Below are 25,951 nucleotides of genomic sequence, written 5' to 3'. Positions count from 1 at the left end.
CAAATCCTTTGAATATCTATTATGTGCCAGATACTGTTCTAGGTACAAGGAATATGTTTATATAAAAGAACAAGTTCCCTCCTCCTGTGCAGTGTATACTATAGTTGGGAGGGCAGAGAGGGGGTGGATAAAAAGAATATTTTTTTTAAAGGATTCAGTGTATGGCAATATTAACAACTTAGATTTATTGAGTGCTCGGTATATGCTAGGTATATGATACAAGTGCCTCATGTGTATTGTTATCTAATCCTCACATGAACCCTGTGCAGTAGAGTTGCATGAGGAAACTGAGGAAGGCCCAGAGAGGTTAACGTGCTTGTACACAGTAAGCAATGGATTCAACCGACACCCGTGAATAACCTTCCTATGCAGAAGCTGGAACAGGTCATGAGATGCAGGGGTGATGGGAATGGAGGGAAACTACTTTCAGTAAGTAGGTTGTGACAGGTATCTCTAGAGTTACATGTGAGCTGAGGCCTGAATGGGAAGGAAAAGTCAGCCATGCAAACATTTGAGTAGCAAAGTATTTCTGTGCAAAGGCCCTGAGGTAGGATGGGATCATGAAATTCCAGTCTACTGGAGCCCTAAATGCAATGATCTTTCTGCTTTATGAAGAGGAAATCAATAACTGGAGCCTTGGTTACAAGAGGGACGACTATGGCTAACCAAGGTTTTTTTCTGAGCTTTTAGCGTGAGGTTTTGGGAATTACACAATAGCCTCATCTAGTGTCAGTTTAAGCAGAGGACTCTAGAGGTATCTAGCTATTCTCTCAGTAATTATTTTGATAAACAGTTGCCAATTCTTACTTTTCTGATCCTTTTCTAGCTTTTTGTTTTGAATCAAAATGCTATTTTGGAAACAGATATTATTTCTGCTATATCACTGAAGATTTTCCCCTTCTGTTTTATGAAGTTTGAGGAAAATACTTGATTTTTTCCTGGGCTTTGTTCTATTTAGCTAAAGTTGTCAGCAGCTACTTTAGCTCTGCACCTTGGAGAGAGGTTATCAAGGGTGCTAACTATAATGGATGGTCTCCTCACTAGACTGAAGATCGGTGTTTGGCAAAGTATTGCTTTTGAAAACTCATGGATGAGAAATCTCCCAACATGATTAGGTACCCTCCAAAAGATACTTTGATTCAGAAGCTGAGCAGTGACATCAATGGAATTAGTTATTTTAGTTGCTAAATTGCCTGTGCCTTAGTTAACAAGAATTACCTGTTTACCAGTCATACCAGGTAATTGAAATATGTGCAGTTCTTTCATTCAAAATTGTATAATGAGTAGCCAATGTTTGCTGAGCCTTATACCCAGTTCTGCCTTTAACCACCATCAGGAAGTGAACCTGTATCTCTGAATCTCTGCTTCCACATTTGTAAATGAGGAGTAAAGGAATAAAAGGAATTGATATCTGGTTGCCTAACATCCTTTGAGTTCCAGAGAAAGTGAATGAAATCAGGCAAAATAATGCTTTATTATTCGTGTCAACCCTGGGTCTCCAACCCAGTGTGGAATTGTAGCTGTAGTTCAGCTAAGGTCTGTTGACCTCAGAGCTGCTCTGTTCACCCAGGCTAAAGGCTGGCCCAGCATAGAAGCAAAGCAGTCTAAGGAGCCAACTGGTGCCTTCTCTCAAGTTCACACAGATGCTTAATATCATACCACTTCACTATCATGGAATGGCACTTCTAGGAAGAGCACACCTTCCAAGGAGACAAAGCAAGCTCCTAAGGAGATCCCCAGGGCATGGGAGGAATAGGACCTGGTGTCTAGAACCTCTTACCCCTAAGTCTTCTCTGAACTGAACAGCTCCAAAATAGGAATACAGCTTCTGATCTTGGCACAGAACAAGGTAGCAGAGCAGGGCACCCTCAACTGGCTTGTCACTCCAACTTCAAGAAAGAAAATGCTTAAAGAGGAATTCCCTCCGAATAGACTTATTAATGTATCTTTACAAAGGCTCTATACCATAGAAGTTATAGCTTAATGAATCCCTTTGAATTTGATTAGTCAATTACAGTTGTCTTCCTTAGGGTAGAATAGTAGTGAAGGACAGGAATGAAGAACTGTGTGCCGCCGTAGGCAGTGAGTGGGTTAAACTATGTGATTTCTAAGGTCCCTTCCAGCTGACAATTTATCACTCTTAGTCCAAGTCTCTAAGGCCTTCGGGCCATGAAGGAGTGGTAACTCTATTGTTTGCTTAACAGTCAACACAAGCCTCACTGGGGAGTCACCTTTGTTTCTTTTTAGTATGTTCTCTGGCAGAGTGTGATTTAACTTAAACTTGGTGGAGCGAAATTGGAAATTAAATGTCTAAGACCTACTAATGTCCTATATTTCTAGCCAACCTGAATCAGTAGAAAGCTTTACTTTAGTCTCGGCATCTGGAATATATATATGTATGTGCGTCTGTGTATGTGTGTGTGTGTGTGTGTGTCTTTTGGACCTAGAGTTTTAAATTCAGGTTGTACATCAATATCAACAACAATAAAGAAGACATCTGCTGGAAATTCTCAAACTTTTTGTTGATCAAAACCACAAAATGGAATTGCATTTAAAGTTAACTTCAGGTTTGAATATAGTTCATATGTTTTTCTCTACCAACAGATTTTCAAAGATGTTGGGAATAATTTGAAGAATGCTTTCACTGTCCACAAATTTACGTTTTGAAACTGAATTTTTTCTGATAATCCTAATGTATATTTGGCGTACAAATGGGTAGTGTTTATGATAAAACAGAATGGAGCTTTTTACAAACTCTCTTATTCATCAGATTTTTATTTAACGTCAGCCCAGACTGAAATAGGACAGAGACAACTTGGCTAGAAGACATATTTGTGCCCGAGAGACCTGGAATTTCTAGAATGACCATCTGACTATCTCATGTGAACTACGGGCCTTTTATTGCTGCTGTTAGTTTATTTAAATCTCTCTATCTAAAAATCTCATCTTTCTTTGCTGGACCCTCTTAACTAGCTCAAATACTCCTTTTATATTATTCTCATAACCCAGATTATAGCAGATCAACTTTTCATTTTTGACTTTGAAGATGGAGGAAAGGGACCAGAAGCCAGGACATGCAAGCAAGCTCCGGAAGCTGGGAATGGCACTCAGCTGTCAGCAAGGGAGCAGAGACCTCAATTCTACAACTGCAAGGAACCAACTTTTGCCAATAATGTAAATGAGCAAGGAAACACATTGTCCCTTAGAGCAACCAAAAAGGAACACAGTCCAGCTGATACCTCAGTTTTAGCTTGGTGAGATCTGTATCAGATTTATGACCTATGGAACTGTAAGAAAATAAATTTATGTTATTTTAAACTACTAAGATTGTGTTAATTTGTTGCATCAGCAGTAAAAATCTAATATATCCAGAGAAGGAAAAAATCAAAGTACTTCCTTAATGAGTCAAAGAGGAAATGACATCAACCTAAGTGTGTTGAAACATTATGATATCTGACTTAATTTCCTCTTTTCATCAAGATTATGGGGGAGTAATAGGGAAGGCAGGGTGAAGAGTTGATCTATGAATGAGATTTTTGATGTTGAACGCTAACCTTTACTCTGAATCCCGCCGACAAGGCTACACTAAGATAATTACCGGGTACTCGCTAGTCCCTCCTTCTGGAGCTGTGTAAACACATTTCCTGACTTTGTGTCAACTTAATCCTCTGAGACAAACCTAAGTAGTATTTCTTAAATAGTGTCAGCAGCAATTATTGCCTGTGGGAAACAATTCTTTCAAGCTATAGTTTGCTTCTAGCAGCATTTCTGGGAAACAGGATTTTGGGCATTTAAATCTCACCACTTTTGAGTAGAGTTGAAGAAGTTATTAGCCCTAGCCCAAAGAATAACAATTTGAGGTTGATTTATATAGCAAGGGCACCAGTTATTAAAGAAATGAAAAGTCTGTTTGATCATGTGGATTCAAAAGAAAAGATTGCAGGATTTTTGCATTTTGGTGTAGACTTAATGGAATGACATGGCCTGTTACTTCATGATGTGGGCTGCTATCTGATCACCAGTAATACTGACATCACTTTGTAGGCATTTGTTATTTCTCGAAGTAGAAGCAGCAGGAAAAACAGTTAAATGCTTTAGAGAATTAAGTCTTGACATGAAAAATTCAGCTTCGTCCTTAGTGACAAGCTTCCCTTAAAAGGTATTTGAAGATGAATCTCCACTTACGAATAAACAACTTAGAGTCTTTACCTACCACTGATTTACTTTCCATGAGGGACTTAAACTGCACAGTCTCTCTAGGGGAATAATAAAACCAACTGCTGGGGTCCAAGCTGTCGATTTCCTCTTGAAGAGTCTGGATGCTGGTTGGCTTCTCTTTCCTCTGTAGTAATGTAAATAAAAACAAAATGCACCGGAGTGAGTGATGAAGAGTTAGAACACTAAGGTGACTACTTCTCAGCAATGGCTAAAAACACAGCTTGGCTGGCTTCCAGACTCCCTGTCAAGCTTTCTGAGGCCTGATAAGATAGAGATGGGGCCATTCCTGAGAACTGTGGTTGGAAAGCAAGCCTAGGAGTAAAAATCATTTACTAAATACAGTATTTAATGAAAACAGAGCATCCTAGAATCAGTAGGGAACTCAGCAGATTTCAAGCAATGAAGAAAGCGCTTCAAAGCATTCCCTGCAGATAAGAGTGAACTGTATAGTGACAGAGACCCTCCTGGAGGCCTGGTCATCTTTCACAAAGCTGTTCATTAGAAAATGATTCCTCATTGTAATCCCCTGCCTGTTGGTTCTGTGGTGTATGGCCTTGGAGAACAAGTCCACTGTCATCTTCAGTGGAATTCTTAAGCACTGAACAGCTCTTAAAAGTCATGTCGCTGAAACCTATCATGTTATATGGAAAGAAAATTAGGGCCAAAGAAGTTCAGAATTTTTCTCATGGTCACGGGGCTGGTTGGTGGCCATCTAAAACCCAGTTGCTTGACTCCAAGTTTTCCCCACTAAACCTTGCCCAAGAAAGGGACCTAAGTGAAAGGACTATTCATGTTAGAACATGCTTCTGTAACATGGGATCCTAACAATATTAGTGGGTACAAATAGGTTTTGGAATGGAAAAATTCTAGGTTCTAATCCTGGTCTTGGAATTTATCTGTTTGTCCTTTTTATTTTTCTTAAGCTTTCTTGTCCTCAGATTTCTTAATTGTAAGTTAAGGATAATGAGAATTACTCTGAGGACTAAATGAGGCAATGGTGTTTTGGAGTGCGCAATTCAGTGCCTGAAATTGAGTAAACAGGAACAAACTTTATGGCTCTTCTCTGTTAAATTCACTCAGAGAATACTTTGCCTGCCTTCTAGGTTCTTGGAACTGATATACATGCTATGATGTTGAATGAACAAAACATGCAGCCCCTTCAGTCAGAAAGGAAGAAATGAACAAATATACAAGTATGTTTAAGACACATATCAGTAAGTGCCCTAAAGAAAATACAGTAAGTTCAGGGTATGAAGCATAATAAAATGTGATATTTCCTATATGACCATCATGGAAAATATCTCTGGAAAAGTGACATTTGAGGAGATACCTGAACAAAGTCAGGGTGTGAACCATGTGAACAGCTGGGGAAGAATATTTCAGAAGGAGATAAAATCGGAAGCAAAAGTTCTGAGGCAAGGGTGTTACTGGAAAAATAGGAGGCAAAACAAGGAAGCCAATGTCAGTTGGGGAGGGTCAGGGGAGTGGTTGAAGATGAGAGCTGAGGGGTAGCCAGGGGCTAGTTCATGGAGGACCCTAGGGGCGATAGTAAGGACTTGGAATGTTCTTGCAGTGGTGGGCAGTTCTGAGCAGGGTAGTGACATCATATGACATGTGTTTTAAAGCAGTAGCTCTCAACCTTAGCTGCGCACTGAAATCACCTGGGGGAGATTATTAAAAAAAAAATACTTGCCTTATTGCCAGAGATTCAGATTTAAATAGTCTGGGGTGAGGTTTAGCACTTGTGTGTTATGGAAATCCTTCAGGCGATTCTAATGTGTATCCAGGGTGGAGAAGCACTGTCATAAAAGGATGTTAGGAAATGTACATGATGAGCCAATGTATTAGATTGCATGCTGAGGAAAGTTCTGCTCAAATACTGTTTGGAAGTCAGTGTGATCAGATATCCCTTAATGATAAATGAACCAAGACAGGTTGTGAATTTTGGTCACAGTCAGGAATATCTTAACAAAGGAAAGGGATTCTCTTACTCCCAAGGATGCCCATGTAGATATTTTTTTCTGAGCTGTAATAAGAAAAAAGTTGAAGAGATTCAGAAAACCAGGAGGACAGAATGAATACCTAAGAATGAGTGTCTAGAACTCTGTTTCTTAAAAGCATTTTAACTACAAAGAACTTCCTCTTACACCATTCTATGGTTGATGAGGGCATTTAGTTTGAGTTCCATGTTTGTCTTTAATGATTGATAACTGTGACTTACAATGTCCCAAATACTTGTAACAAAATGTATATAAGTAAGATATCAGTCAGCTTCATGTTTTATCCAGTCTGCATTCTTTAAAACATTAATTTAGTTCACCATAAAAACCATAATATTTCAGCTGTTAAGTATTGTCCAGTCAAAAGTGTTGCAGTTGCCCAGTTCTCAACAGAGAGTGATTTTGCTCCTCAGAGGACATTTGGCAATGTCTGCAGACCTTTTGATTTGTTAAACTAGGGTGGGAGTGCTACTGGCATCTAGTGAGTAGAGGCCAGGGTTGGTGAAAAATGCCAATGTGCTAAGGTTGAGAAGCCCTAATTTAAGGTCATTATAATGGAATGTCCCCAATCTTGGTAGAGAGGAAAATTCACTTCTACATTTCTTGCCAATTAGTGTGTAATATTAGACAAGAAGTTTCACCCCTCAAAGCCCAGAGAGATTCTCTATCTGGAAATGATCTGTTGGATTAGGTTCAATAAAATGCAACAAAGTATAGTGCCTATCATGTGCCTGTCACCATGCTAAGTAGAAACATGGAAAAGTTCCTTCCCCTTTAGGAATTTAATGATCTATGAGGGTATGTAAGTCAGCTATAGCCAGGAATAACGCGGTGTAACGAAGCACATTGTGTCTTAGTGACTCAGAATAGTATAATATATTTCACTCACAAATTTTTAGTCTGGCTGGAGCTCATCTAATGCACTCTGGGTTTATCTCCAAGCTGGGGTCCAGTTCTGGCACTCTGTGTGACTCATTCTCTTGGACCTCCATAATTGTCTCATGGTGATGGCAGAAAGCACAGAGGGGCAGGTAGAAACATTCAGTACCTATTAATGCCTGAGCTCAAAACTGTCCTGGTTCCTTTCACCTTCATTCTTTTGGCCAAAGCACCTCACATGGCTAGGACCAGCATGAAGGAGGTAGTAAAACACATTCTACATCTGGGTGGGGGGAGTTGAAAAATCACATGTCAAATGACATGAACATAGGGAGGGGTTAGAATTAGAAATGATAATGCTATCCATACAGAAGGACCTTCCAACTCTAATATGTACTAGTTTGAAGACTGTATTCTTCCCTTTGCATTGCTTAAGAGCTTTTTGATTAAGTTGAATTCAAGGGATTCTCTTCATTTAAAGTCATTCTTAAGAGAAATTTCCAATTTTCTTTCCAAGATCCAGTTAAACTTACTTTGCACTTATTTCTCTTGATATGAAGATCTGGCCAGCTTTCTGGCCCTGACATTTTTAGTCTGATGTTTTCTTTCCACCACTGAGGGTTGCTAAAGAATGGAGTGGCAGTTGACTGCTGAAAAGATATTTTATGATACTGGAACAGAGGGAGGGAAGGGAGCAGATGGCCAGCATCACCAGGACCGTGCACTGTGCCAGCTGAGTGACGTCAGATGTTCTTCCCCTTCACTGGGTGATGGCTTCCTCCCAGATATTGCTCCTTGAATTCGGGCACCAGGGCTCTTGTAGTTCATAAACGATTCTTTAAAGTGCTTGGAAAAATCCTCTAATAATATGCCCATGGTTCATGAACTTAATGACAATCCTGAAGCTAGCTACTCATTTGTAATTTCAAAATGTGTGTGTGTGTGTGTGTGTAAATGCTTAGAATATCTCCTGAAGGAAACTCATGAATTATATAATGGGGATTCTACCAGGGAGGAGAATTGAATGGTGATGGGACATAGGAGGGAAGAGGAATTTGTTGCACTGAGTACTCTTTTGTATTTGTTTATATTTTGTGTCATGAACATATATTACTTATTCAAAAAAATTCAGTAAAATTAAAGAAGACACTAGTATCCACATTTTATATTTGGGGGAGCTGGGTATGTTACATTGCTATTTTGAGCCTCAAAACTCTATATCTAGAAAACTTGCAGAGCTGGGATTCAAATGCAAATTCAAGTTTTATCCACTTACAAAAATACTTCTCAAAATTTTCTGTAAATGACTAACTGCACACATGGTAGACTTACTGTTCAGCAGACACATGTTTTCATCAATAATGTCTCCATTAGTTTCCTCATTAAGTTTCTGCTTGCCAGTGGTTCTGTTTGATGGGTGGTACAAAGCCCATTAGGAAGATAGTTTGCCATGATCTCTGATTTGATATGGTTTCATTGAGTGTAGAGGTCACCACAGTATATGAAGTCATCCACTAAATTAGAGGAGCCAAGAAGTCTAGTTTGCTAACTATTGCATTTTTATCCTTTTTGCCTACCAAACAACCAGTAATTACATCACCCACCAAAATTTATCACTGTGTCTCCAAGGAATAGTACTTTCCTGAAGTATTCTTCTAAGCCCAGCCAACCTCTGAAGACCATATTTCCCTGACAGCAGGAGGTGAACATCTAAGAAATCAAATATGAGATGGCATTAAAAGAGAATGGTATCCACAATTCATGAGCTAATTTTGCAGCAAATATCCATGTGATCCAGTTTGCCCAGGAGCACATTAGGAGGCTAAAAGTGGGTGGGAAATAAACTAAGTTTAAGAAATGGGTGGCCATTTACACCCCCGGGAATGTTTAAGCTGCTATGCAGCAGGCATCCATGAAGCAAATTTTCCTTCCTGACAGATGCTGATTGTTTTCCTAGAGGAACTTCTATCAATACCTGAAGCCCTCCTTTGGCCCCTTGTAGGTTTGGGATAGTTTTTTGATCTGTCTTTTTGGCAAAGAGAAATCATGGTATCATAGAAAAGTTCAGAGAGTAGGAATTGGGCCAATGGGGCTTGAGTCCCCACTTTTTAATCCAGGCCGCTAAGTGACTCTCTTGAAGTCTCTTCTCTCCGGACCTCAGTTTCCTATGTCCAAGAGAATTAGACCCTCTAAAGTCTCTTGTGTCCCAAGCATAATAATCCTATGAATCCTTTCCCCTAGGATTGAGGAATTAAAGAGAATGTTTCTTATCCAAAGCAATCGTAAGTCAAATTGTCAAGTTGATAAATGTGTCTTTTGTGGAATTTTATTTCCCTTCTTTGTGTATCTTCTTTTCACTGCTTCCTCCTAGGTATCTGTTCTATAGCAAAGGCCACTGTTATCAGCCATCTTCCAGCTAGGGCGGGAGAGTGCAGTGGAAAGAAAACAGAGTTGAGGTCAGTCAGAAGCTGGTTTTAGTTCTTGTTCCACCAGGAGCTTTTACAATCATAGAAGAGGCATTCAACTTCATCAGCATGATGGCGAGACCTAGATAGTCTCCAAAATTTCCTCTGAGAATTTTAAGCCCCACTAAAGTGTTAGCTGATGGTAGCTTCCGCCAAACTCTTCGCCAAACCTACAGAATGCATGTTTTCACTTTGGATTTCTATTTATATCAAAAATTAAAGAAAGAAATACACCCCACAGTCCCACCTCCTGACATGTTAACTGTTTGCATTATTCCACTTCTGCTTCTGTTTCTTGTTTCCATTATCCTAGTCAAACTTCCAGTTCTTGCCTATATGCATGGAGTGTGTTTTTGGTCTTGCAGGGAGTTTGATTCACTGTAATACCCATGGAAGAGTGAATTTTTTTTAAGGCTTCCTACCTAGATCTGTTAGATCAATGTATAGGCATCTATTTTATTGTAAGGACAACCCTGTTTTTTATAGGGTGAGCTTCTCTCTGATTTGGTCATCTGTAAAATCCCAGTAAAGATGTCTCATTGAACAGAAGCTTTCATACTTTTTTGATTGAGACCCACTATAAGAATTACATTATGATCACTCATACACAATTATACCCACTTTTAAAATTTCACAAAACAATTATGATCCTCACTACATGCATTGTACTCTGAAACTTTTATTCTATTTCCTTTAAAACACACACACACACACACACACACACACACACACACACACACACACACAGGTTCTGACCCACTAAACTGATTTCACAGCACTCTAATGTGTCTTGACCTGTGTTTCACAAAACAGTCATGGCTAATTTACCATTTAGTCAGGATGCCCTAGGGACCCAAAATCATCTTGGCTCAGCTTTTAGCAAAGAAGCACATAGTATCTATTAAATAATATTTACTGTATTGAGTGTGATACAGTGAAAAAGTCTCAAATAGTGGCACCCCATCATCCTCATACATAAAAGTAAGTAGTGTCAAATCCCTGGAGGATCTCATTAAGGCTGGCATTCTGCTCTACAATACATGTTTTCTTGTTTTCCTTGTTGAAAAAATTTCGTGTCATGTAACAACAAGTAACTTTGCTCATCCTGGAAGAGCTCCATTGCTTAAGTGGCTGAGGCACTTCAGGCACACTGCCCCATGTTCCTACGTGATGTCAACTCCAGATGGAGGCACTCGCCGAAGAGAGAAAAGGGGCAAACTTTGACAGAATACCTGTGTGGCAATCGGGCAAGCCATTTAGTTTGCCGAGGCTGCTAAAAACGACAAATACCACACAAAGTGTCGGCTTAAAAAACAGGACTTGATGGTCTCATAGCTGGAAGTCCGAAATCAATGTCATGTCAGGCCATGCTTTCTCCTGGAATCTATAGGATTCTGGTTCCAGCTTTCTGTAATCCCTGGGGTTCTTTGGCTTACAGTCTGTTTCCTTTGTCTCCTCTTGTGGGTTTCTCTGATTTCTGGCTTCATTTGACTATTGGATCTGAATTTCTTCTGCTTTATAAAGCCTGCACTCCTGAGGATGAAGGCCACCCTAATTCCATTTGGCCTCATCTAAATAGGATCTTTAAGGATCTTATTTACAAACGAGTCCACGCCTTTACTAATAATAGCATCTTCAAAGAACCTACGGGTTCACACCATGGAAACGTGGATTAAGACTTGACTGTCTTTTGTGGGTAACATGATTCAAGCTCCAGCAGTTCCAGTGATAAAACGAAGTAGTTGGAATAAAGTCCCTTAATGAAGCCCTTTGACATGCATGTTTATTGATTTGTAAATTTCTGTTGGCTTGTGTGACCAGATCTTTCCTAAACAGGCTGTCCTCAGTATTTTGGTATGCTGGAATGATTCCCATACCTCTGACATTAGGATTTCAGAGGTAAGGGAAATCTCTTAGCATAGATTGATATTACTAAAAATAAAGTAGAGAACCAAGCACAGGTATGGTGATTCCAAAGAGTAGAAGCACAGGGATTTCTGCAAAGTAGTTTAAAAGATGTGAGACTCAAAATAGGGTTTTGGCTCCTAGATTTTTCTCAGCATTACCCAGATATCTCTTCATAGAAGATAAAACTTTGCCTGTCTTAGGGTATTATCTTATTAGAAAAGTTAACTTTTTAGAAAAATATGCCCATTGCAGATCTTGTTTTTAAATATCAGAATAATGTATTCCCAGAATTTCCTCAGTTCCATGGTGAGAATAAAAACCACCAAATGTAAAAGAATTGAGCATTGCAGTTACATGTGAAGAAAATCTGCCAATGTGAATGTCTAATGCTCTGCTATTAGTTAGTATGTTTAATGATAAGGGCATATTTTACTTGGCTACAAGCACCAGAGCCAGGTCTCCATTGTGGATCTCTCTGGTTCCATGGCTGACTGGCCCCACAGCCATGAAAAAAGCATTAAGTTTTTCCAGGCTTCATTTTTCTCAAGTATAAAATAAGGATCATAATAAAATGTGCTTTGCAGGGTAATTGCTGAGGTTAAAGAAGATAAAACTTTTAAAACACTTAGCATAGTATCTGGCCTGCAAAGTATTTTAAAGAAACAATGATATTATATAAGTACAAGAAAGCAAAAGGCTTTTAATAATAGTTTTTAATGATAACAGTAATCCATGCTTAAAAAATTGAAATATGTAAATAAAAACTTAAAAAATATTACTTTGGGAGATTAGGTTTAAGCATTTCTGTATATAAGACTATATTTGCACATATAACTATATACATCTATAAACTTACAGATATGCATGTATATACACATATGTGTACATGAGTATATAAACATATACGTGTATACTGGTTTTGTTAAAAAAATATTACTCTATACATCAACCTTGTAACTTGCGTACTTGCTTTAACTGAAAGATACATGCGTGCATTCTTCCATACCAGGACCACTCATCTACTTTATTCTCAACTTTTGGTTTCCTAATGTATGAATACACTTTCCAAATTTCTATTGATGAACATGCAGCCTATTGCCATGTTTCTGCTATTATAAATAAAAGATTACAGGAAACATTTTATTTTTATATCCTTTATGCTTATTTAACTATCTGATCAGATAGAGTCATAGAAGATGTGCCACTATGGATACATTTTGTCCCCCCAAAAGCCCTGTTCTTTAATGCAATCTTGTGGGGGCAGAACATAGTAGTGTTAATTAGGTTTGAATCTTTTGATTGAGTGTTTCCATGGAGATGTGACCCAATCAATTGTGGATAAAATATTTGATTGAATTATTTCCGTGGAAATATGGACCCCACTCACTCAGGGTGGGTCTTGATTTAATCACTGGAGTCCTATAAAGGAGCTCACAAACAGAAGGACCTCAGAGCAGCTGAGAGTGACATTTTGGAGAGAAGCTAAGAACTGACACTGATGTTTAGTGATACTTGAAGATGCAGACAGAAGGATGTTTAGCTATGAGATGAAGCCCAGAGTTTGCCCCGGGATATGCTAAGATGGGATCCCCAGGCGCTTACAGAGAAACATCCTGGGTGAAGGGACTCAGAATGTGAAGTTGCTGAGATCGGAGCTGGAACACAGCCCGGGATCAACAGACGCCAGCCACATGCCTTCCCAGCTATCAGAGGTTTTACGGATGCCAATGGTCCTTCTTCAGTGAAAGTATACTTGTGTTGATGCCTTAGTTTGGAAACTTTTATGGCCTTCAGATTATAAATTTGTAATATGAATATGAATAAATCCCCTTCATAAATGCCAATCCATTTCTGGTATTTTGCATAACGGCAGCATTAGCAAACCAGAACAGCAGATGTATTGCAGAATTACAGGATGCCCATGTAAACAATGTTAGTACATTCACCAAATTGCTTACTAAAAAGGTTGTACATAATTACATTTCTACAAACAGTTAATGGAGACCCTATTTATTCTCTTTCTCTCTCTCTCTGTTACACACATGCACATACACACAGCCTTTCAAACAACAACCTTTAAACTTTTCAGTCAATCAGATGACAATTTGTTCCTTTTTATAAATTTACATAATTTTACTCAGTATAAAAAGAACATTCCGTTTAGAAAATGAGAAAAGGACTTGAATAGACATTTCTCCAAAGAAGATATACAAATGGCCCATATGAAAATATGCTCCACATGATTAGTCATGAGGGAATATAAATTTAAACCATGAGATACCACAACATGCCTTCTCAGATATCTATAATAAAGAATACTGACAATAAGTATTGACAAGGATATGGAGGAGATACTTCCTGAGCATTATTCTGATATCAAAACCATACAAAGACATTACAAGAAAAGAAAACTAAAGACTAATATGTCTTATGGATATAAATGTAAAAATTCTGAATAAAAGTTTCCCAAATTAAATCCAACAATAAATAAAAAGATGATATATCATGACCAAATGAAGTTCATTATAGGCATATAAGGTTGGTTTAACTTTTCGAAATCAACAAACATAATTCACTGTATTAGCAAACTAAAAATAGTGTGTGTGGGTGTGTATATATATATGGTGATCTCAATAGATACATAAAAGTCATTTGACAAAAATCTACCATGCATTTTTGATAAAAACTCTCAGAAAAATATGAGTAGGAGGAAATTTTCCCAGTCTGATTAATGGAATTTACAAAAAACCTCTAACTTTATATTTAATGGTGAAAGACTTTATGCTTTCCTCCTAAGATCAGGAACAAGGCATGGATGTCTGTTTCCGTCACTTCTATTCAACATTGTATTGAAGATTCTAGCTAGTGCACTAAGTCATCCAGATTGGAAAGGAAGATGTAAAATTGTTTCTATTCATAGATGACATGATTGTATATGTGGGAAATCCTATGGAATCTATACAAAAGCTATACTGGGACTAATAAATGAATTTAGTAAAGCTGCAGAACAAATGATCAATATTAAAAAATCAATTGGATTTCTATATAGTAACCTAATTTTGAGTCAGTACTCTTTAATAGGTATTAGGATAAATTGGTTTGCATTTAAAAAAACAAATTTCATTACTATCTAACACTAAGCAGAAAAATAAATTCCTCTTAGAATATTATTTATTTAGCACTGATGCTGTGCCAAGCTCTGGGTCACAGTTTTTCTATGTACTCATTTAATACTCACAACCAATGGACAGGGTAGTATAATTCCATTTTATAAAAGTGAAGCTAGGAAAGTGAAGCTAGGAAAGTTTGTGTACTTTGCCTAGTGTTCTACTGTAGTAAGGCCGAGTTTTGAATTCACATCCTCCTTTTCATTTTCCTACTTCCCTACGTGAGTATCAACTTGCATTTCTCTTAAAACAGATTCACAGAAGTGTAAAGCAATTTTAAATTAAATGTCATGCATCTTGTTGATTTGTTTTTCAAATCTGATGTAGGAGAAACTCTTAAATTTCCTTAGAAAAGTTAAGAAAGAAGAAAATAAAGTTCAAGCTGTTTTTCTTGATTTTGTCACCTCCTATTTGGAGTGCAACATGTTTCAAATAGTCTGGGATTCAGTAACAGAACAGTCTGATTATCATAATCTCTAAATGGGGGATCTAAATTTGACTCTGACACTGAAGCCTTCAATCATGATGTTATGACATGAAATCAGAAGGCAATGTCATGTAGTGTTCTGTAAATAATCCTGTAATTACATCTTCTAGGCTCTTATAAACTACAACTGTTTTCCCATGTGGTGACTTATTCTAGCCAGCATACTTAATTTATTTCTTTTTTGGTTACAAAAGTATTATGTGCCCATAGTTAAGAGTTTTAATAAGTATGATTATAACTTCTGCAGTTATAGGGAGTTTACTTTTTAATGTTTATCTCTCCCGCTAGATTATATTTAAGAGGGCAGAAACCATGATGTTTGTTTATTTACATCCCAGTCATGCGTATATTTATTTACATCCCAGTCGTGTATAGTAGCTTCTCAATAAATATTTCAGTCAATAAATTAAAATGATGTTTTTTGCTTTGCTTCCTACCTTGGAAATACACCAGTCACACCACAGTCTATAAGAAATATTTTAATCGCATTTATTGTATTACATTCATTGTCTGTAAGACATTATTTAGCTCTCATGTTGAACAGTTAACACCAAAAAATAATCTAGTTTCTCTGCCTTGCCTGCTTGTTGCATAATTAATACTTTTTTCCAATCAAGGAGTTTTGAGAATTGTGTATCCAATTAAGAGATGGCAGAATGTAGTGAAAGGAGAGCAATGAATCAGAAGATGAGATTGTCTCTACGTATCCTGTCAACTAGCAATGTCGCTTTGATGGTAACTGCCACGTGGGCAGTTTCATGGCTATTTTATCCACATTCTGCTCAGCACTGGCCTAGCACATAGTGGGTGAATCGTAATTATTTATTGACTGTAAATAGTAAACAAAAAGCAATTGTGCCTTATATTTCTTTATCTAAAAGTAGGCCTAGTTCTTCATGCAATACCCCAATGACTGAAGACGAGGTAAGGAATGAATGGAGGCCCTTTGAAAAGGGATGAAGCTTTGTAAGAACCCATCTGAGCAGGCTTGGGCCCTTTGAAAGCTCCCTCACCCCCATGGCCAAAGAAGAATCACTTTGGTAGGGTGCTTAGAAATGTGCCCCACATGTAAAAGAAAACCTCTGTGGGTACCATGTCCTGTTTCCATTTTTAGTCCCTTAAACTCAGGTTTTTGTTACTCAGTTTCTGTCATAAAGTTTGTGTCTCTCTCCTTTGGCCTTTGGGCTAGTAAGATATTTGCTCAGTTCTCCTGGCTTTGGGCTAACTTTTATTATTGTACCCTTCCACTCTTCACTCGGAGCATCATTTTTTCTCTGACAACACGTTGCCTCTCTCTCCCTTCTTCCGTAGCGGGTCCTACCTTACACCTGCACCCAGGTGGCTCCCAGCAGCCCAGCACCCCAGACTCCCACAATATATAAGTAAATAGTTATTAAACTGGTCCTGCACCAAACCTCTAGGAGATAATATATTCAGTCTATATTAGGGAAGAAACATTTCACAGAGGGCAATATAAGGAAGATCATTAATCCCACTGCACCTGCCTTCTGATACTAGTGCTAGTACCCTGAGCTGCCCCAGCCCCAGAACATCGTGGTTTTTGTGCTGACCTTGACAATTTGGTTGACTAGGAACTGAGCATTGACTCCTGGGATATGTCTTAAAGAACATTGATTTACCTTTGAATGATTTTTGGACTTTCTCTGGCATTGGTACATCTTTGCCTATAAAAGATTATATGTGCCTTGAAATTTAACCAAATTTAGGATCCCACATTTCACCTTATGTAGTCAAGTGTCTTCATTTAATTTTAAGGTTAAAAGATAAAATTATTAGTTTTCATTGGGCATTTAATTTACTAAAATAGATTTTTCTTCCTATTCCATTTCTTTATTCCACATTGACTTGAGTGTTCTTTAAAGTGTTTCACTGTTTTTATGAATACCTTGCCTGAGCCTTAGTTTTAACAAGTGTAAAATGAGGATACAGGTGACAGCTTGGATCCACAGAAGGTTTGCTATGCCAGGTCCATGCTCAGCACTTTAAACAACAGTAGTTCTACCAAAACTAGATGGTCTTGTCCCGTGACTCGGTACTGCCACCCCTGGCTCTGAAGGGATGGAGGATGTGGGCTAATGCCCATTATTTGGCTTGCCTATTCTAACAATGTATCAAGCCTTCCAACTCTCAGAGCAAAAAGATGTATGACCTTTGAGCAGCAAAGGTTGACTTTGAATGAAACAGGAGCAACAGAGAGAAGTAGGGAAATCAGTGGTTATTTTCCATTTAATTATTGAGGGTACTGATTCTGGCTTTTTCCCTCATCTCTGTTCAAAAGCGGGTAGATACTTCTTCTTTGACCTCCAAGCACATGCCCTGGCACAGCCTCAAGCATCATTTAAAAGGACCACATGCAGTTCTTTTCCTGTACTACCACTGTTGGTGGCAAAGCGCAGGACTCTCATATTTATTGGAATGATCTGGTTTTCATCTGAACCATAAGCTAAAACTGACCAGACTTATTTTTTGCCTTTTTTTCTTCTTGGACACATAGGAGCCTTTATTGTTTAATTAAAGATGGAAATCTTTCCTCAAAGTAAATCAAATACAGCATTAACCTTGTAATCCTGGGCTTTGAAAGTTTTCTCAGGGCTTTGAAGTTGAAGTGTGAATTGGCATACTGACTGTAAGCCAGATCCACCACAGAAAGCTGGCTCCTGGAGAAAGTAGCTCACACATACTAACAAGAGAGTGATGCTTACAATACAGATACAGCAGGCTGACTTGAGGGATGCCAAGTTTTCTTACTGCTGTTGTTATTTTCGAATGAGTAATAGAAGTTCGGAAGGAAATACATTGCTTTATGGATAGCCTTTCAATAATAATGATAATGGTCCACATATGTCTAGCACTGGCTTAGAAATTTACAAAGTCATTAAACTAGAGAGGTGGGCATTGAGTTTGAATCTGGGTCCCCCACTTATGAGTTGGGCAAGTCAAACTCCCTTTCAAAGCTCACTGCCTCATCTATAAAAATGGAGATAATAATGGTACATATCTCAAGATTGCCATGAAAAATAAGTGAAAAGATACATGATAGTGAATGCTACGTATGAAATTAGTATTCACTATAGTAGTACTAGTAGATTCTGTTACTGTTCAATATGACAACAATAATGCAGGTGCTAAAGGCCTGGGGCTTGTAAATAAATCTCCTTGCTAGGATTAAGATGAATTTTATGTGTCTTCTGTAAAATTTTTACTATAATGAGATGCTCCCTTTGGCATCTCCCATTTCCATATATGTTGCTCTCTCTAGCTTCACACCAATAGCAGATGGTGTTTTGCCGGAATGCAAAACACCAGAGATGGATTGGCTTTTATAAAAGGGGGTTTATTTGGTTACACAGTTACAGTCTGAAGGCCATAAAATGTCGAAGGTAACACATCAGCAATCTAGCAGATGGTAGAGGAGGTCCAGAAAGGCAGTAGAACGTGGTTATCTGAAAGATAAGGGAACACAAGATTAGGTGGCAGCTCAAGGAGGCAACTATTGTATAGGCTACAAGGAAGGTCACTGAAGTTTTATTTTTAGAAAATCCATAACCTGTGGATAGTTTCTTTTTAATGCAGTTTTATTGAAATGTATTCACATACCATACAATCATCCAAAGTGTACAACAGTTGTTCACAGTATCATCATATAGTTGTGTATTCAACACCACATTCAACACCACAATCAATTTTGAACATTTCATTACTCCAAAAAATAAAAGTAAAAGTAAGAATAAAAATGAAAGTAAAAAAGAATACCCAAAACGTCTTATACCCCTCCTCCCCCACTATTATTTACTTTTTTCCCCCCATTTTTCTACTTATCTGTCGATACACTGGATAAAGGTCTTCAACAATCAGGGATACTGGATTGCAGTTCAACACTTTCAGATATTTCCTTCTAGCTATTCTAATACAGTAAAAACTAAAAAGGGGTATCTATATAATGCATAAGAATAACCTCCAGAATGACCTCTTAAATCCATTTGAGATCTGTCAGCCACTGAAACTTTATTTTGTTTCTTTTCTCTTCCACCTTTTGGTCCAGAAGGCTTTCTCAGTCCTGTGATGCCAGGTCCAGGCTCATCCCCAGGAGTCATGTCCTGTGCCGGTTTGAATGTATTATGTCCCCCAGAAAAAGCCATATTCTTTGATGCAGTCTTGTGGGGCAGACGTTTTGGTGCTGATTAGATTTGCATGAAAATACACCCCACCCAACTGTAGGTGATAACTCTGATGAGATACTTCCATAGAGGCGTGGCCCCACCCACTGAGGGTGGGCCTTGATCTGTGGAGCCATATAAATGAGCTGACAGGCAGAGGGAACTCAGGGCAGCTGTGAATGACATTTTGAAGAGGAGCTACAGCCAAGAGGGACACTTTGAAGAAAGCATGGGAGCTGCAGAAGAGAGAGAGTTTGAAGACAGCCGTTGAAAGCAGACTCTTGCTCCGGAGAAGCTGAGAGAGAACAAATATCCCAAGTGCAACTAAGAGTGACATTTTTGAAGAACTGCAGCCTAGGGAGGAACGTCCTGGGAGAAAACCATTTTGAAACCAGAACTTTGGAGCAGACGCCAGCCACATGCCTTCCCAGCTAACAGAGGTTTTCCGGACACCATTGGCCATCCTCCAGTGAAGGTACCCGATTGCTGATGTGTTATCTTGGACATTTTATGGCCTTCAGACTGTAACTGTGTAACCAAATGAACCCCCTTTTATAAAAGCCAATCCAACTCTGGTGTTTTCCATTCCATCAGCATTAGCAAACTAGAACATGTCCCATGTTGCCAGGGAGAACTATACCCCTGGGAGTCATGTCCCAGGTAGGGTGGAGGGCAGTGAGTTTACCTACTGAGTGGGCTTAGAGAGAGAGGCCACATCTGAGCAACAAAAGAGGTTCTCTGGGGGTGAGTCTCAGGCACAATTATAAGTAGGCTTAACCTCTCCTTTGCAGTTACAGGCTTATTAATGCTAAACCCCAAGATCAAGGGCTCAGCCTACTAAACTGGTAGTCCCCAATGCTTGTGAGAATATCAGGAATTCCCCAGGTGGGGAAGTTTAATATTTCAACATTTCCCCCCAGTCCCTCAAGGGGGCTTTGCAAATACTTTTTATTCTCTGCCCAAATTACTCTGGCATGTATCAGGGCTTCACACTAACCTATATAAACCAACCCAATCTCATTCCCTATTAAGTGTTCCATATAATTATGGTATTTGAGTAAATAAACCATACAAGTTAAATTATTTAACATGCTACAGAAAACCTAGATTTTGCGGCAAATAGACATCTCTTCCTTTGGTCTCCCACAGAAGCCAAAGTTCTAAAACACGGTCAATATCATCTTCTACCCTTTAGTCTGATCTACCTCAGTCTCAACCAAGTCTATTTTGTTCATATCTCCATTCAAAGTCTGGTCTCCTTTACAGACTCTTTAACAGTTGCTGCATGGGGCAATGCCAGCACTCACAGCTGATGAACTCTGGCTCTGAGTCCTATGTGCCAGACAGACACCTGAAGCTCCAGGGACCAACCAGGTCACACACAAACAGCTCAGCATCTCCAAATTTGGAAACAATCATTACAATTCATGAATAGATGTGACTGCTATATGAGCTCACAATCTAGGAACTTTTACAATAAGCCTTTGCCTGATAACACATGCTCCCAGATTGAATTCTCAGAGTTTGCATATCATTGTTAGTCCATATTAGTGAGGCATTATAATGTTTGACTTTTTGTCTCTGGCTTATTTCACTGAACATACAGTCCTCAAGGTCCATTCACCTAATTGCATGCCTCACAACTTCATTCCTTCTTGCCAACCACTCAATAGTCTATTTTTTAAACAGTTTTATTACATACCATACAATCCATCCTAAATAAATAGTCAATAATTCCCAGTATAATCACATAGTTATGCATTTACCACCACAATCTATATGAGGAGATTTCCATTTCTACTGCAAAGAAAGAGGAAGAGGAGAAAAAATGAAGAATAAAGAAAAAAGTAAAATAAAATGAAAAGGTCATACAACAATAATACCACCAAGAATCGCATACCACTCACTTATATTCCCCTCTTATAGACATTTCGCTTTGGTATATTGTCTTTATTACAATTAATATAAGCATATTACAATATTTCTGTTAACCATAGACTCTAGTTTGCATTGATTGTATTTTTCCTTTATACTGTTCAATTTTCAACACCTTGCAATGCTGACATTTATTTGTTCTCCCTCATGGAAAAACATTCTTATATTAGTATATTTAATTACCATCATTGACCACTCTAGGTTTCACTAAGTTATACAGCCCCAGTCTTTATTTTCTATCTTTCCTTCTGGTGTCATATATGCCCCTAGCCTTCCAAAGCTTTCTCTCCTGTCTTTTCCTATCTGCCTGCAATGGTCCCTTTAGTAGTTTTTGCAGAGCAGATATATTGTTCACAAACTCTCTTAGTGCCTGTTTGTCTGGAAATATTTTAAACTCTTCCTCATTTTTGAAGGACAGTTTTGCTGGATATAGAATTCTTTGTTGGCAGTTTTTCTCTTTCATTATCTTAAATATATCATACTATCGCCATCTCACCTCCATGGTTTCTAGTTAGAAATCCACACATAGTCTTATCAAGCTTCCCTTATAAGTGATGGATTATGTTTCTCTTGCTGCTTTCAGAATTCTCTTTGTCTTTGACATTTGAAAATCTGATCATTAAGTGTCTTGGAGTAAGTCTATTTGGAGCTATTCTGTTTGGGGTACACTATTTCTTGGATCTATAATTTTATGTCTGTCATAAGAGATGCAAAATTTTCAGTGATTATTTTCTCTGTTATTGTTTCTGTCCCCTTTCCCTTTTCTTCTCCTTCTGGGACACCCAAGGCATGTATATTCATATGCTTCATGTTTCCATTCAGTTCCCTGAGATGCCACTCATACTTTTCCATTTTTTTCCCTGTCGTATTGTGTGTAGGATATCAGAGGTCTTGTCCTCTAATTCATGAATCCTTTCTTCTGCCTCTTCAAATATGCTGATGTATGTCTCCATTGTGGTTTTTTCTTTTTTTAAATTTTATTTTGAAATAAATTCAAACTTACAGGAACAGTTGCAGAAACAATACAAAATCCATACATAGAACTCCAGCATACCTTGACCCCCTCCCCCAATACCCCAATCCACCAACTTTAACATCTTGTCACACCACCATTTCTTTCTTTCCCTCCCTCCCTATCTATCATCCATCATCTATTGCTCTGTCTTCTGAACATAAGAGGGCAAGCTGCACACATCCTTGAACAAACAATAAATTCACATATACAGTTACCATGAACAAGAACATTCTTTTATGCAATCCCATTAAGCGCAGCTAAGAAGTTCAAGAAATTCAACATTGATACAAAGCTTATATTCTGTATTTCCTTTTTTTTTTCTTATGTCCCAACTGTGTCCCTTTGAGCCTCCTCTCCTCCATCCTCAGATCCCATCCAGGATCATCTTGGCATTTAATTGTCATTATCTATTTAGATTGTCTTTTTCTCTCTCTCTCTCTCTTTTTTTTTTTCAATTGTGGAAACATATATACAGCCTAAATTTTCCCATTCCACCCCCTCCCTAGCATTCCATTAGTGGGATTAATCACATTTAGAATGTTGCAATGCTATCACCTTCCCACCATCCATTACTAGAAATTTCCCTTCACCCCAAACAGAAACCCTACACTCATTTCTTAACTCCCCATTCCCCCTTCCCCCACTTCTCATAACCCATACTCTACTTTTCATCACTGTGGTCATATTCTCTGATACTTTCTTTGTGTTTACCGTGGGGCTTAAATTTAACTTCTTAAATCCATAACAGTCTTCTTTTTCTTTGATACTAACTTAAGTTCAATAGGACACATAAACCATGTTCCTATGCTCCTCCATTCCCCCACCTTTATGTAGTGCTTGTCAAAAATTACATATTTTACATTGAGTCCAAAACCACTGATTTGTCATTACAGTTTATATATTTTAGATCCTGTAGGAAATAAATAGTGCAGTTACATATCAAAAATACAGTAATATTGGTATTTATATTTACCATGTGATCTTTACTGGAAATCTTTATTTCTTCATGTGGTTTCAGTCAATTGTTTAGTGTCCCTTCCTTTCAGCCCACTCAGTTCCCTTTAGCCTTTCTCATAGGACTGATCTACTGGTGATGAAGTCCCTCAGCTTTTGATTATCTGGGAATGTTTTCATCTCCCTCTCATTTTTACCCTCCAGTTGTTTGTGAATTTTCTAAGTCTCTGATGGTTATTGACTTCTATTTATATTCCATTGTGGTCAGGGAATGTGCTTTGAATAAATCCATTTTTTTTTTAATTTATTGAGGCTTGTTTTATGTCTCAGCCTATGATCTATTCTGGAGAAAGATCCGTGATCACTAGAGAAGAATGTGTGTCCTGGTGATTTTGGATGTAATGTTCTATATATATATGTGTTTAATTTCTCTATGTCTCTCTCTCCTTTCTTTGTTTCTCTGTTGGTAGGGCTCCCTTTAGTATCTGAAGTAGGGCAGGTCTTTTATTAGCAAAAGCTCTCAGCATTTGTTTGTCTGTGAAGAATTTAAGCTCTCCCTCAAATTTGAAGGAGAGTTTTGCTGGATAAAGTATTCTTGGTTGGAAATTTTTCTCTCTCAGAATTTTAAATATGTCATGCCACTGCCTTATCCACCTCCATGGTGGCTGCTGAGTAGTCACTACTTAGTCTTATGTTGTTTCCTTTGTATGTGGTGAATTGCATTTCTCTTGCTGCTTTCAGAACTTGCTCCTTCTCTTCAGTATTTGAGTCTATCAGAATATGTCTTGGAGCGGGTTTATTTGGATTTATTCTATTTGGAGTTCGCTGGGCATTTATGCTCTGTGTATTTATATTGTGTGGAAGGTTTGGGAAGTTTTCCCCAACAATTTCTTTGAATACTCTTTCTAGACCTTTACCCTTCTCTTCCCCATCTGGGACACCAATGAGTCTTAAGTTTGGACATTTTATTTTATCTGTCGTATCCCTGAGATCCATTTTAATTTTTTCAATTTTTTTCTCCATTCTTTCTTTTGTTCTTTCATTTTCTGTTCTGTGGCCCTCAAGGACACTGAGTCTTTGTTCAGCTTCTTCTAGTCTTGTATTATGAGTATCCAGAGTCTTTTTAATTTGGCCAACAGTTTCTTTTATTTCCATAAGATCTTCTGTTTTTTTTTAATTTACCCTTGCAATTTGTTCTTTTTGGTCTTATAGGGTCTTCTTTATGTCCTTTATATACTGTGCTGTGCTCTGGTTGTTTGTCTATAGTTCTTTGATTAATTGTGCCAAGTACTGTGTCTCTTCTGATCTTTTGATTTGGGTTTTTGGGTTTGGGTTCTCCATATCGTCTGGTTTTATCATATGCTTTAAGATTTTCTTTTGTTTTTGGCCTCTTGGCATTTGCTTTACTTATAGGGTTCTTTCAGTATATAAAGAATACCGATCTCTAGTTTGTCAGATCTACAGCTTGGTGATATACACTTTCTCTAACTAATCAGCAGATGGTGTCCGTGAGTCACCTATTCCCCTCAAGTCAGTTCTCCCCAACTTTGTCTTTGTGGTGTGTGGGGATGTGATTTTTCTGGGGTTCAATTGGTGCACTAAGTTTGGGTGTGTTGTTGGTGGTGTCCACCCTGAGTGTGGGGCACATGTCTGGGTAGTTAGGGAGGCAGGGCAGCTTTAATAGTCAAACCTCCCAAGATTTTTGGCGTAGGGTCCCTGGGATTTCTCAGCGGGCCCCCCTTCTCAGCCATGCTCTTCCAGGACCTCTGCTGAGGGAAGGTTGTGCCACGTCACAAGTGCGCACCGGTGTCCACGGTGACACATTGACTTCTATGTGTCTTCCCTGGGCTGAAAACCACAATTACCATAAAGACAATTGGAAGTTGAATATATTTGGATCTTTCTCTTTTTTTTTCTGCTTGTTCCACTTTTTATTTCTAACTGTTTAACTGACTTAGGTATTTACTTTAATGTATCGGTTATTTGTAGGAACTTGAGGAACAAGAAAAGGTTGATTTCCAAGGGGAAAAGATTATTACAAATGTTGCATTTATTGGTTTTGATCTTGCCAATGATGCCAAATGTACAGTCCAAAGAAAGGGGTTTGATCAGATTGTCAGCCAGAGAATGTAGGAATGCCCACGTCCTATCGACTGCCAATCACTGCTCTTCACCAAGGTTCCTCAAAGAGAGAAAGACACTAAAGAGTCTCCAACTAGCGAAAATGTAGATTTGTGATCAGTTAGAGTTTAAGCCCCAAACCAGTGCAGGGTTTTAGCAGCTGGTTAGGAGCTGGTTAGGGTCCAACAGCTTCAGACCAAACAGACAAGGGGGGCTTTGGTCTCTGTCACAGTCCTGCCCCCTAAAGCCTAGGGTCAGATCTTAGCACTACCCTGGAGAGGAGGCCAGGGAGACAGTCCAGTTAGGACTCAAGGGAATATAATCAGAGAGAGACAGTCAAAAAAAGAAAGTACGTTTTTCTCCAAGGCTTCGTGTTAAATTGGCAGGTAGGAAAGAAAGTCTACCTGAGAGATGACCCCTACACCAGTTGGCTTACCTTTCTGACTAACAGGAGTGGATGAAGAGCTTGCATTAGGCAAAAGGTGCTGACATTTTAATCTACCCTGACTCCTCTCGCTGGAGAGGACCTTGTCAGAACCTAAGTTCTGACCCGCGCGAGGCCGGGTGAGGGACAGCAGAAAGGAGCCTGGAAGCCTTGGCCTAGAAGCAAATGAGAACACACAC

General features: G+C 38.5%; 1 protein-coding gene across 1 annotated transcript in view; it reads left to right on the top strand.

Moving 5' to 3' along the window:
* Positions 1-25,951, top strand: part of CRBN (cereblon) — a 422,075-nt gene that overhangs the window by 21,604 nt on the left and 374,520 nt on the right. The gene's annotated exons all lie outside the window — the stretch shown is intronic.

The sequence above is a fragment of the Choloepus didactylus genome, chromosome 1 (assembly GCF_015220235.1).
Source record: "Choloepus didactylus isolate mChoDid1 chromosome 1, mChoDid1.pri, whole genome shotgun sequence".
Taxonomy (NCBI): domain Eukaryota; kingdom Metazoa; phylum Chordata; class Mammalia; order Pilosa; family Megalonychidae; genus Choloepus; species Choloepus didactylus.
The sequence above is the reverse complement of the archived record's forward strand: the minus strand, read 5'-3'. Positions and strand labels throughout refer to the sequence as shown.